Below are 15,113 nucleotides of genomic sequence, written 5' to 3'. Positions count from 1 at the left end.
AAATATGTTTTTTTCTAGTCTATGATAATATTTTCTAAAGCATCTGTCAAAGGTTCATTAAATGAGATTTTCCCTTTGATTCTGTAACTTCCTTATGCTTACCGAACTTTGATGACACCGGGGCCTAATCCTATACATGTTCAGGAGAAATCCTGTCAGTTTTACTATACCGTACATAGTACGTCTTTTAAGTCTCTTTAACAGGTATAAATCATTTCCCGAAAGTTTTAGAATGTGGCTAAAAGATTAGAAACATGATCTTGGTAAATAAACCTCAAGGCACGTTCATGAATCTGTTCCAGTTTCTTAGCACTTTTCATACTAGTGAAATGTCATACCAAAGAACAATAGTTAACGAAAACGAATGAATGATAAAAAGTACCAATATGTTTCAAAACTGCTGGTTTGATAATGACATGATCAATATTAAGATGATTTATAGATTCAACAGATTGACATTTTCTAGATTAGCTTTATGTGAGTATCCTTAAACCAATCATTTAACTTCTTTTACAATCAGATTCAAGACTTGCCTAAAGGACTTTATGGTCTACGCTTGGGTTACTAACAGAGTTGTCTACTGCATGATTATGAAATTTTGTTGATATAATTTATAAAACATAACATTGAAAATATCTTAAAAAGAAGTGACCCCTAATCACACCACCATCAATGACTTTCACCTGGGAGTTGGCAAACATCAGTCCGGTGATGGAATAACTGCCGGTGCTGAACCAGTGCGATAATGGAGCCTTGTATGACCCTTTTCAACACTTCCACCCAGTCGCCGCATTCTGACCCAAGTCTAACCTTCTGGTCAAGTAGCAGGAGACCAACTCCACCTCACCAGTGTTAAACCATAGACCTCCAGCTTCCTGGTCAGCAGGTCATGAGATGGACAGTCAGATACCTTAGACAAATCTACTAGTATGGCTACGTGGTTGTTTCGGCCTTTTCGCCAATTTTCAACAGTCTCAGTAGATAAACTGATATCCAAACCCTAGCAGGAAGGAAGTCAGAAAAGAACTAAAACATTGCCAGTTGATCACTTAGAGCTCTCTCAAAAATATAATTTTGTTTGTTTAAACGCAAATTTTTAAAACTGGTACAATGTGAGCCTCCTTGAGTCTGTTGGGAAAGGAATTTCCCCACATGAGACTTCAAGTAACTCAATCCCATCAATACCTGGTTCTGTCTCTATTCATTTATACACAAACGTGATACAGGTTGAAATTCAACCTGTGTATCAGATTTAGTGTGATATCTGATATTGACGTATGAGTTCTTCGTTACAATTCTTATCATTGCCATAATCAGAAGCCATATTGCCTAAAACAACAATTTAGATATAACTAACTTCAGACTAACAACGTCAGTTTCTTTAAGGATGTATGTATGATATTGTCGTGCTTAGCCTTGCTTTTACAAAAACTTTTTATAAGAACTTGATATGGGCCAAAAACCTTTCATCTAGGCCACCAGCACACTTTTCAAACAAAGATTTTCTGAAAACTTTTTTTATGTTTATTAAAAACACTCTCTTTCTGTAAATTGCCTAGCGTAAATTTGAATTTTTAAAAAATGACATTTTATGTTATACAACCTTTTGCTTCTATGATGCATGTCGTTCTATGGCATCTGATAATAACTTCTCATGAGCACAGCATGTATCATTCACATCAAAACGTATGTCCAGTCAATATATCTTCCTTACACCATCAAAAAATTATTAGTATCATAGATACTGAAATTATTAAACTTAATCTTCTCACCTGTGGCACATATTTCCCCTGAATTAAAGAGGAACAAACCAAGATAGAATGCCACTAATCCTCAGATGTATTGTCTTGTATAAATTACTAGCTGTAGGGCTTGGGAATCCAACATCCGATTCTAACTGCCCCATAGCAGAGTCGTTTTAGACATAAAAGTAGCAAAGCTTATCATCAAGATACACTTGAAACTCATATCTGAGAGAATTTTGCAAACATTTAACTTGCTGCGTTTTTTGTTTTTTTGTTTTTGTTGATATGCTGCAACTTCTAAAGCATGTTTTCCTCACCTGATTCTCTTTACCAATGGTTTAAAGAAATATATAATACCTGTAATGTGAGTGTATATACGAACGGTAAAGCAAACTACCGAGAGGAAGTTGTCCTCTCTCTTTGTTGCTTAGGCTAAAACACCACACGCTGTTAATAGATCCACATTTTTTACTTGTCGATCGACCCTTTACAATTAGGTGTTTTTATGAATGTGTAATCATGCTGTTATACCTATGAAAAGTTTGATATAGTTCATGTGTAATTGATATTAGATTGCTTACATTTGATTGACATTTTATTTCATGCATGTTTATTTTATATATGTTACAATACATAAGTATTTAGCGAGCTATACCTGTCATAGCAGCTTATCAGGTAACAGGTATTAGTAACGATCACGAAAGAGGGACCACGAGCACAATGATTATGTTATACAGTAATATTCTAAAACCCCTATCGCAAATTAGTATCTCCCTATAGCAATATCCTTGCCACAACCTAGGGTTGAGAGGGATGATTCTCTCACCCTGGACAGGGATTTTCTTATCTCACCCTAGGGAAAAGACAAGCTACACGTGCTCTTTGAGCGTGCTCTTGTTCTCGATAGGGTAACGTCACTATGACCTGACATGGAACGTTTGAATGCTAAATATAAATATCATTCACAAAAGAAATCAAAATAAGTATTATTTATCAGAGTTAACTGAGTGTTTGGTGTTCTTTTTGAGCCAACGGTCTACGGTGACAACATGTCACGGTCGATTCGAAGAAGTTCGTCAAACTTAAAAACTCTCTTTTGAAAAATGTTTCCTTGTGTTATACGAAGTCGGACGTGTTTGGTGTTCGTTGATTTCCTGGTGGTTTCATTGTTACCAGAATTTGACCTAGATTTACTTGACATTGCATGTGTCGTCGATGAAACAGAAGACACTTATTTTCTATAAACACTGTTTTTCCTTGTTCTTTTTAACTGCCTACTTCTTCAAAAACATTTCTTCTGTTTGTCAACTTGGAGTAAAATTACGATTTTGTTTGAACAACTGTTAGTTAGTTTGTTTAGTTAAGACGGATGTGAAGGAAACTCCAACAGAAGCAAGCAAACCACAGAAAGAATGAACACCCAAGAAAGGAAGAAACAATACATGAATTTTGGTCTCTAAATTGTCCTCTTAGCAAAAACTAAAGAAGAGATATCTTCGGTGCTGTAAGGTCCAGTTTTAGCCTCCTACGATCATTATGTATAATTATGCAGTAGTCCTATCAGTGGGCTCGTCATTGTCGCATTAAAAGAAGACCACATCCAGACAAGCGCCAGAAGGGCAGACCGATTTTTTTAAAATCAGCGATATTTGCCATGTGTGTGAAGGTCAACTATTTAATATTCTACATCTTTATCTTTGTCATATATCTATGTCTAGTATACGATATCGCATGTACGAAATCATACTTAATGAAACACACTTTATAAACATAAACTTTTTTATTATTATTATTTAAGTGATGTAATATAATTTGATTGAATAAAGAATCACTATTGCTCAATTCATAAGTAACATCTGACAACTGAGCTCGCCATAACGAAAATAGAATATGTAGATATTAAATGAATTCTATTTTGAGACCGCAGTGGAACGGTGGCTTGTTTCTGCTTTAATTTGCTGCCTTCACGGCAAGATATTTCTGTACGAAAAAAAGGAAGTAAAAATCGGTCTGAATATTTGTCGATGAATCATTTTTCAATGTACATGAAATATTTATGGATTTAATACTTTGAGGATAACTTGTTACTGTTTATACATATTTGCTTTGTGGTGGAAATGTTTTAATATATCTGGTCTGAGATATTTTCGAAATCTCATTTTTACAATTTAAATGTTCTTTTCTGTATGAAATACTGGATACTTTGTCAAAGTGTATCTTGTTACTGTTTAAATATTGCTATGCGGTGTTTTATTTTTTTATTTTTATTATGTATGGGTATATTTTAATGACCGATGCATTACTCCGAGAAATGTCATTCTATGATTCTTGTGTTTTTTGGATGTCAAAGGAATACAGTAGTAAAGTATTTGTGTTGATGAAGATGAAGTCATGACTCGAGGTGAGTTCGTACATACAATGATCCTCTTTTCTACATGATAGGGAATAATTGATGTTGTAGATCAGTTATTGACCTTCTTTCCCTGATGATGGTTCTGTGATGTTCTAGGGAGGGTACACTGTAGCATGTAGTGACGTAATGAAGGTATAATCACCTAGGTAACGAATCCGTGACAAAGATCTTTCAAAGGGACATTACCCTTGATTAAAAAGCCTGAAATACACCATCTGCGATTTAATTACGTGTAATTTCTCTCGTACAAATGATTTGCATTAATATATATTGGGAGATGTTCCGTTTTAATAAACAATGTAATTAATCGAGTTGAGGTATAAAGAAACAAGAATGTTTTCATATATATATAAATAGAAATGAAACAGGTTTGTTGATTCATAATGTATTTTCCAACACATTACAATATATCTGTCCGTAGAAAGACAAGTTTTTTTTTATTTGTTATTAAGATACCATTCGCTTTTGTTTTCGTTTGTCATTCCATGGATCTGTTAGATCCATTTTTGGTATACCGGGTTGATGTTAGTAGCTCCATGTAAAAGTGCGGTGTTACACAAGTAACCATTCTAATGTAGCTAACATTAGTATATCACTAGTATGCTGACTGAAGTAATCAGTTTGGAAATAATCTCGTAAATATGACAAAAGATGTACATGTATATTTTACCTGCTACTTGATGTTTGTATTTCTGAATTTACTACCAAATATCACTTGTAAATGAATCTTATACTCTACTAAATCTATGCTATTTTGTTTCAAAATCGATACGATTTTTATTTCAAAGGGTATGATTGTATGGCTAACAAGCTCAAAAGGTTTTTATAATTTAAATCCTCGTTATATTTTGCTAAAGACCACTGACATGGAGAGGAACCTACCACACGGAATATGTTTGGTCAAGACTCGTGTCCTTAAAGCAATAGAGTATTATTACATCTAGATAAGGTTGGTGTCAGTGTTGTGTCATTACGGGGCAAAAGTCGATGTTTCTTTACTCTTAATCCTTTTCATTGCCATCATTGCACCAAACTCCTCATCTTTCAGCTCTAAGGTATTGTCACTGTCCGCGTCGTGATGGGATCATCCCCAATGTTACTCAGCATAAAGCGAGGGTCTATATGGACGGAATAGAACACCGATTTGGGACAAAATGGGTATTTTGGGGTAAATCATTATCTCATTTATCCATATATGTAAGGTAGGTGTTATGTCACGCTCGATGTTATTGTGTTTGCACCAAATTCTTAGCGACACCAAACGATGTCGAAGAATTCCACGTTTTTATATAGTAGTACGCTCTGGCCCTACACCAGACATGGTTTCAGGGCAAGAGGAAACTCGGGCTAAGTCATTATCAGGTTAATGTCGAACCAAACTCAATGTTTCTCAATTCATAGTCATTGTCAAATTTGTGTCGTTACCGAACCAAACTCAATGTTTGTTAGTTCATAGTCATTGTCAAATTTGTGTCGTTACCGAACCAAACTCAATGTTTGTTAGTTCATAGTCATTGTCAGGTTTGTTTCGTTACCGAACCAAACTCAATGTTTATTAGTTCATCGTCATTGTCAGGTTTGTTTCGCTACCGAACCAAACTCAATGTTTATTAGTTCATAGTCATTGTCAGGTTTGTTTCATTACCGAACCAAACTCAATGTTTCTCAATTCATAGTCATTGTCAGGTTTGTTTCGTTACCGAACCAAACTCAATGTTTATTAGTTCATAGTCATTGTCAGGTTTGTTTCGTTACCGAACCAAGCTCAATGCTTCTCAAAGGAAGAAACAATACATGAATTTTGGTCTCTAAATTGTCCTCTTAGCAAAAACTAAAGAAGAAATATCGTCGGTGCTGTAGGGTCCAGTTTTCGCCCCCTACGATCATATGTATAATGATGCAGTAGACCTATCAGTGGGCTCGTCATTTTCGCATTAAAAGAAGACCACATCCAGACAAGCGCCAGAATGGCAGACCGATTTTTTTAAATGAGCGATATTTGCCATGTGTGTGAAGGTCAACTATTTAATATTCTACATCTTTATCTTTGTCATATATCTATGTCTAGTATACGATATCGCATGAACGAAATCTTACTTAATGAAACACACTTTATAAACATATACTTTTTTTTTGTATTATTTAAGTGATGTAATATAATTTGATTGAATAAAGAATCACTATTGCTCAATGGATAAGCAACATCTGACAGCTGAGCTCGCCATAACGAAAATAGAATATGTAGATATTAAATGAATTCTATTTTGAGACCGCAGTGGAACGGTGGCTTGTTTCTGCTTTAATTTGCTGCCTTAACGGCAAGATATTTCTGTACGAAAAAAGGAAGTAAAAATCGGTCTGAATATTTGTCGATGAATCATTTTTCAATGTACATGAAATATTTATGGATTAAATACTTTGGTCAAAGAATAACTTGTTACTGTTTATACATATTTGCTTTGTGGTGGAAATGTTTTAATATATCTGGTCTGAGATATTTCCGAAATCTCATTTTTACAATTTAAATGTTCTTTTCTGTATGAAATAACTTAAGACTGGATACTTTGTCAAAGTGTATCTTGTTACTGTTTAAATATTGCTATGCGGTGTTTTATTTTTTATTTTTATTATGTATGGGTTTATTTTAATAACCGATGCATTACTCCGAGAAAGGTCATTCTATGATTCTTGTGTTTTTTGGATGTCAAAGGAATACAGTAGTAAAGTATTTGTGTTGATGAAGATGAAGTCATGACTCGAGGTGAGTTCGTACATACAATGATCTTCTTTTCTACATGATAGGGAATAATTGATGTTGTAGATCAGTTATTGACCTTCTTTCCCTGATGATGGTTCTGTGATGTTCTAGGGAGGGTACACTGTAGCATGTAGTGACGTAATGAAGGTATAATCACCTAGGTAACGAATCCGTGACAAAGATCTTTCAAAGGGACATTACCCTTGATTAAAAAGCCTGAAATACACCATCTGCGATTTAGTTACATGTAATTTCTCTCGTACAAATGATTTGCATTAATATATATTAAGAGATGTTCCGTTTTAATAAACAATGTAATTAATCGAGTTGAGGTATAAAGAAACAAGGATGTTTTCATATATATATAAATAGAAATGAAACAGGTTTGTTGATTCATAATGTATTTTCCAACACATTACAATATGTCTGTCCGTAGAAAGACAAGATTTTTTTATTTGTTATTAAGGTACCATTCGCTTTTGTTTTCGTTTGTCATTCCATGGATCTATTAGATCCATTTTTGGTATACCGGGTTTATGTTAGTAGCTCCATATGTAAAAGTGCGGTGTTACACAAGTAACCATTCTAATGTAGCTAACATTAGTATATCACTAGTATGCTGACTGAAGTAATCAGTTTGGAAATAATCTCGTAAATATGACAAAAGATGTATATTTTACCTGCTACTTGATGTTTGTATTTCTGAATTTACTACCAAATATCACTTGTAAATGAATCTTATACTCTACCAAATCTATGCTATTTTGTTTCAAAATCGATACGATTTTTATTTCAAAAGGCATGATTATATGGCTCAAAATGTTTTTATAATTTAAATCCTCGTAATATTGTGCTAAAGACCACTGACATGGAGAGGAACCTACCACACGGAATGTGTTTGGTCAAGGCTCGTGTCCTTAAAACAATAGAGTATTATTACATCTAGATAAGGTTGGTCTCAGTGTTGTGTCATTACGGGGCAAAAGTCAATGTTTCTTTACTCTTAATCCTTTTCATTGCCGTCATTGCACAAACTCCTCATCTTTCAGCTCGTAGGTACTATTTATTGTCACTGTCCGCGTCGTGATGAGATCATCCCCAATGTTACTCAGTATAAAGCGAGGGTCTATATGGACGGAATAGAACACCGATTTGGGACAAAATGGGTATTTTGGGGTAAATCATTATCTCATTTATCCATATATGTAAGGTAGGTGTTATGTCATGCTCGATTTTATTGTGTTTGCACCAAATTCTTAGCGACACCAAACGATGTCGAAGAATTCCACGTTTTTATATAGTAGTACGCTCTGGCCCTACACCAGACATGGTTTCAGGGCAAGAGGAAACTCGGGCTAAGTCATTATCAGGTTAATGTCGAACCAAACTCAATGTTTCTCAATTCATAGTCATTGTCAGATTTGTGTCGTTACCGAACCAAACTCAATGTTTGTTAGTTCATAGTAATTGTAATGTTTGTGTCGTTACCGAACCAAACTCAATGTTTGTTAGTTCATAGTAATTGTAATGTTTGTGTCGTTACCGAACCAAGCTCAATGTTTCTCAATTCATAGTCATTGTCAGGTTTGTGTCGTTACCGAACCAAACTCAATGTTTATTAGTTCATAGTCATTGTCAGGTTTGTTTCATTACCGAACCAAACTCAATGTTTCTCAATTCATAGTCATTGTCAGGTTTGTGTCGTTTCCGAACCAAACTCAATGTTTGTTAGTTCATAGTCATTGTCAGGTTTGTTTCATTACCGAACCAAACTCAATGTTTCTCAATTCATAGTCATTGTCAGGTTTGTTTCGTTACCGAACCAAACTCAATGTTTGTTAGTTCATAGTCATTGTCAGGTTTGTTTCGTTACCGAACCAAACTCAATGTTTCTCAAAGGAAGAAACAATACATGAATTTTGGTCTCTAAATTGTCCTCTTAGCAAAAACTAAAGAAGAAATATCGTCGGTGCTGTAGGGTCCAGTTTTCGCCCCCTACGATCATTATGTATAATGATGCAGTAGTCCTATCAGTGGGCTCGTCATTGTCGCATTAAAAGAAGACCACATCCAGACAAGCGCCAGAAGGGCAGACCGATTTTTTTAAATCAGCGATATTTGCCATGTGTGTGAAGGTCAACTATTTAATATTCTACATCTTTATCTTTGTCATATATCTATGTCTAGTATACGATATCGCATGTACGAAATCATACTTAATGAAACACACTTTATAAACATAAACTTTTTTATTATTATTATTTAAGTGATGTAATATAATTTGATTGAATAAAGAATCACTATTGCTCAATGGGTAAGTAACATCTGACAACTGAGCTCGCCATAACGAAAATAGAATATGTAGATATTAAATGAATTCTATTTTGAGACCGCAGTGGAACGGTGGCTTGTTTCTGCTTTAATTTGCTGCCTTAACGGCAAGATATTTCTGTACGAAAAAAGGAAGTAAAAATCGGTCTGAATATTTGTCGATGAATCATTTTTCAATGTACATGAAATATTTATGGATTTAATACTTTGGTCAAAGAATAACTTGTTACTGTTTATACATATTTGCTTTGTGGTGGAAATGTTTTAATATATCTGGTCTGAGATATTTTCGAAATCTCATTTTTACAATTTAAATGTTCTATTCTGTATGAAATAACTTAAGACTGGATACTTTGTCAAAGTGTATCTTGTTACTGTTTAAATATTGCTATGCGGTGTTTTATTTTTTATTTTTATTATGTATGGGTATATTTTAATAACCGATGCATTACTCCGAGAAAGGTCATTCTATGATTCTTGTGTTTTTTGGATGTCAAAGGAATACAGTAGTAAAGTATTTGTGTTGATGAAGATGAAGTCATGACTCGAGGTGAATTCGTACATACAATGATCTTCTTTTCTACATGATAGGGAATAATTGATGTTGTAGATCAGTTATTGACCTTCTTTCCCTGATGATGGTTCTGTGATGTTCTAGGGAGGGTACACTGTAGCATGTAGTGACGTAATGAAGGTATAATCACCTAGGTAACGAATCCGTGACAAAGATCTTTCAAAGGGACATTACCCTTGATTAAAAAGCCTGAAATACACCATCTGCGATTTAATTACGTGTAATTTCTCTCGTACAAATGATTTGCATTAATATATATTGGGAGATGTTCCGTTTTAATAAACAATGTAATTAATCGAGTTGAGGTATAAAGAAACAAGAATGTTTTCATATATATAAATAGAAATGAAACAGGTTTGTTGATTCATAATGTATTTTCCAACACATTACAATATGTCTGTCCGTAGAAAGACAAGATTTTTTTTATTTGTTATTAAGATACCATTCGCTTTTGTTTTCGTTTGTCATTTCAAAGATCTGTTAGATCCATTTTTGGTATACCGGGTTTATGTTAGTAGCTCCATATGTAAAAGTGCGATGTTACACAAGTAACTATTCTAATGTAGCTGACATTAGTATATCACTAGTATGCTGACTGAAGTCATCAGTTTAGAAATAACCTCGTAAATATGACAAAAGATGTATATTTTACCTGCTACTTGATGTTTGAATTTACTACCAAATATCACTTGTAAATAAATCTTATACTCTACCAAATCTATGCTATTTTGTTTCAAAATCGATACGATTTTTATGTCAAAAGGTATGATTATATGGCTAACAAGCTCAAAAGGTTTTTATAATTTAAATCCTCGTTATATTGTGCTAAAGACCACTGACATGGAGAGGAACCTACCACACGGAATATGTTTGGTCAAGACTCGTGTCCTTAAAGCAATAGAGTATTATTACATCTAGATAAGGTTGGTGTCAGTGTTGTGTCATTACGGGGCAAAAGTCGATGTTTCTTTACTCTTAATCCTTTTCATTGCCATCATTGCACCAAACTCCTCATCTTTCAGCTCTAAGGTATTGTCACTGTCCGCGTCGTGATGGGATCATCCCCAATGTTACTCAGCATAAAGCGAGGGTCTATATGGACGGAATAGAACACCGTTTTGGGAAAAAATGGGTATTTTGGGGTAAATCATTATCTCATTTATCCATATATGTAAGGTAGGTGTTATGTCGCGCTCGATGTTATTGTGTTTGCACCAAATTCTTAGCGACACCAAACGATGTCGAAGAATTCCACGTTTTCATGGTTTCAGGAAACTCGGGCTAAGTCATTATCAGGTTAATGTCGAACCAAACTCAATGTTTCTCAATTCATAGTCATTGTCAGGTTTGTGTCGTTACCAAACTCAATGTTTATTAGTTCATAGTCATTGTCAGGTTTGTTTCATTACCGAACCAAACTCAATGTTTATTAGTTCATAGTCATTGTCAGGTTTGTGTCGTTTCCGAACCAAACTCAATGTTTATTAGTTTAGTCATTGTCAGGTTTGTGTCGTTACCGAACCAAACTCAATGTTTATTAGTTCATAGTCATTGTCAGGTTTGTGTCGTTTCCGAACCAAACTCAATGTTTATAAGTTCATAGTCATTGTCAGGTTTGTTTCATTACCGAACCAAACTCAATGTTTATTAGTTCATAGTCATTGTCAGGTTTGTTTCATTACCGAACCAAACTCAATGTTTGTTAGTTCATAGTCATTGTCAGGTTTGTTTCATTACCGAACCAAACTCAATGTTTTTTAGTTCATAGTCATTGTCAGGTTTGTGTTGTTACCGAACCAAACTCAATGTTTCTCAGTTCATAGTCATTGTCAGGTTTGTTTCATTACCGAACCAAACTCAATGTTTATTAGTTCAGAGTCATTGTCAGATTTGTGTCGTTACCGAACCAAACTTAATGTTTCTCCTTTGCCAGACCATGTAGTGTTGTGTCGTTACAAGCTGTCCTCAATTCCTGACAGTTTTCTGCGTCGTTACATTGTAATCACATCACGCGCGATCCAACAAATAAGTCCGGGTCACTTAATGACTTGGTGTGTTTCAAGTACGAGAGGTATACGTGCAGTTACTGACAATAATGACCATAACGATGGACATCTGGACAGACTGACAAAACAAACTCATAGAATTAATAAATTAACTACTGTAAACGTACATATTTTATTGATAATCTTATTTCAGCGTTTTTCGCGCTTGAAGCATTTCGCTAAATTATGATTGTGCTTATTGTAGCGTATCTACATTGGTTTCTATGACAATCGTTGTTGATGCGCTCATCATTCCGCTAATCTGTTTTAATTTGGTCTTGCGATGAAATTTGAGTGCGTCAAATTAATTACGCTTACGGTATATCAAAAACTATATCTAAAAAACTGTAACAGTAACATACATATTAGGTAAAACAACTAAACACCAACAGCGAACAACAGCAACAGTCAGTTAAACTAGTAATGTCACGTATTATAGTCCCCATAACAGCTAATGTCATATAAAGATAGAGTCCATGAATACCGTAGTTTTCAATGACTATTATAATGTGCTGAAATGGCAAGATCCAACACGACCAGATTAAAATGGGTGAATTCATTGTCTTTAAAAATTGATAAACCAGGACAAAAAATTAACAAAATAGAGGTGGATATGGAGATTTCTGAATGTTAATTTCGGAAAGATAAGCATTTTCTGCTCCATCGATGACAGTGGTTATGTCATATTCTCAAAATGATAAATGCAAGGTTGACAATATAATCACCAAGTATATCAATGAACACAGACAAGACAATATTTCTCAATGAGATGCTGATTTTTGCATAAAAATTCCAACCTGCATCTTTCGAAACAGTGCTGTACATTTTCGGCAGCCGACACTTGTCATAGAAGCCATGATAGTGACCACAGGTTAATGATAATCGAAACCACCGCGACGTGTAATTGCGGTATAATGGGGAAGCAGGGATGCTACTATCTATAAATGAAAAGAAATAAAAACAGGAAGTAAGGTAAACGACAAATTGACAGTTTTACATACCGATGTGAGTGGCGTTGGTTTACCAAAAATCATGGTAGTAAACTATCCATTTATGCAAAGGAGTTCATACCATGCAATGGGTAACAGAATATGTTGTGGTGAACACATGTTTTAATAAATTTAAGATTTTGACTTTGCTGAGTGATTCCTAAAAACATAAATAGTGGAATCAAAGGATTTGGCAGGGATTTTATAAGTTGCTCTAATAAGGGTTTCGACTGGACTGTTAAGAATACAGAAAAGATTTGGCTTGTTCGAAGAATAAGTGGAAAGTGGCTTATAGAATCACCCCGCCGTCGGCGTTGCCAGGTTTAAGCTTTGATGCAAGTATTGGAATTTTCGTAGTATATAATGAAATATGTGTAATACTAGGATTCCTATATACATATAAAAATATATACTTATCGGTAAATCATAAAATAATGCAAATAAATGTTTATTAGATTAGCAAGGTCATTTCCATAAGGAAAACAAGTGTTAAGTATTACACTGTTACTGGTTGGCATGAATGATGTGGAAATTGCGAATTCCATGACGTCCTAAGTTAAGGCTTTAGTTCCTGGTTGGCATTTATATTGAATATGAGTGACAACTTGAAACGCTGGATGTTTTAAACATTTCGGGAACAATTAAATATAGGGTTATTCATTCATTAAAATAAAACATATTTGGTATGGAGTATACCAAGTATCTTCAAAGTAGCATCAGCGGTGTCCCCGGTTGACGTAATAATTAAATAAGTATTTATATAATAATCCGAATTTTTATGTTAATGACCGTAGCGATTAACAACAACTGTTCTGAATACATAATGACAAAATTAGATTATCTGACCACACGGGTACATTGTACGATGTTTACTTGCCGAAATATACGCATTTTAATTTCAATCCAAACCGCCTCACAGCTTCAGGTCGCCATCTTTGCTCAAATCAAAGCATCTGTGCGTTTGAAAGAGTCAGTACTGCAAAGCTTCTAAACGATCTTGTGATGCAAATTTTAAGATTATAATAGAAACGAAATTTGGATTTTAAAATGATTTGATTTCAATTACTTGTGCTTTAGGTTAGCGAATCGTAGCAACTATTTACAACGAAAATTTAATGTTGCACTAAATACTGATCACAATATTTTTATTTTGTCATTTTTTATTCATTTCATTTCATTTCATTTCATTATGAGTGTAATATAGATTTCCCAATAAATTCGCGGGAAATGACTTTGATGACGTAACCGGAAGCTCACATGCTATTAGAACGTGACCCGGAAAACATGACGATAATAAAAACAGAAGTTCTTGAACATTACCGGATTATTTTCACATTTTTTTGAGACACCAATGTGCTAAAATACAACGGAAAGTAACACTGATTATGTTCATAGCTATCGTATCAAGTAAAACGAACAGTTATTGCGAAAATAGCAGTATTTGCTTCACCCAGAGTCTCTGCTTCACCTAGGCTAGACCTACTTTCGTTTTCCAGTTTACAGTTATGGTCATATCAAATAATTCATCTTCTCAACCATAGTCGATCTTATCCGCGAGATTTTTCTATTTAGAATATTTGTACTTCTCATGTACAGTGCTTCTTTGTTTAAAATTGACTGGTCTGCAGGTCTGATCTGACTCCCTCAGCTGACCCTGATTATGACCATAATAAATGTATCAACGGCAGACTCGTCTGGATTACTACAACTTTTACCTTTTAAATACTTTAATATATAAATACTTATTACCGGTTAGCTTGTAATGACATAATAATAATTATAATATCAACAACAGCGTAAACATGTCCTCAAAATGTGATTTGTTTCTAATCCGGAATTAGAGAGCCGAGTAATTTTTCAGACATCCCCGATGTATCTCACCAGGTGTAAAAATAATTCTAACAGTAATAGATACCAATTTGGTCTTAACTCGTCAAAAAACTTTGGACCAGAAGTTAATAGGATTACATGAAATGATAGATTTATACAAAGTCAGTTTTAAAAGCTTCCAAAACGTGTTGTACGTGTGTACAGAGTATATTAATTCAATGTCACGACTAGATTGCTGGTCCAGATTCCACGTATTAGTGATTATACTGTTATCGTTATGTGAAATTATGGCTAACATGTGTACACCTAGTGTACATACGATACAGTCAACATGATTAGTTTTCTGATTCCAATTAGAGTGGTCAATCTTCAAAGATAGACCATATTTTATTATTTCATTAAGACTGTTGTCGACAGTTTCGTTATCA

This window comes from Pecten maximus, chromosome 6, assembly GCF_902652985.1.
Source record: "Pecten maximus chromosome 6, xPecMax1.1, whole genome shotgun sequence".
Classification (NCBI taxonomy): domain Eukaryota; kingdom Metazoa; phylum Mollusca; class Bivalvia; order Pectinida; family Pectinidae; genus Pecten; species Pecten maximus.
The sequence above is the reverse complement of the archived record's forward strand: the minus strand, read 5'-3'. Positions refer to the sequence as shown.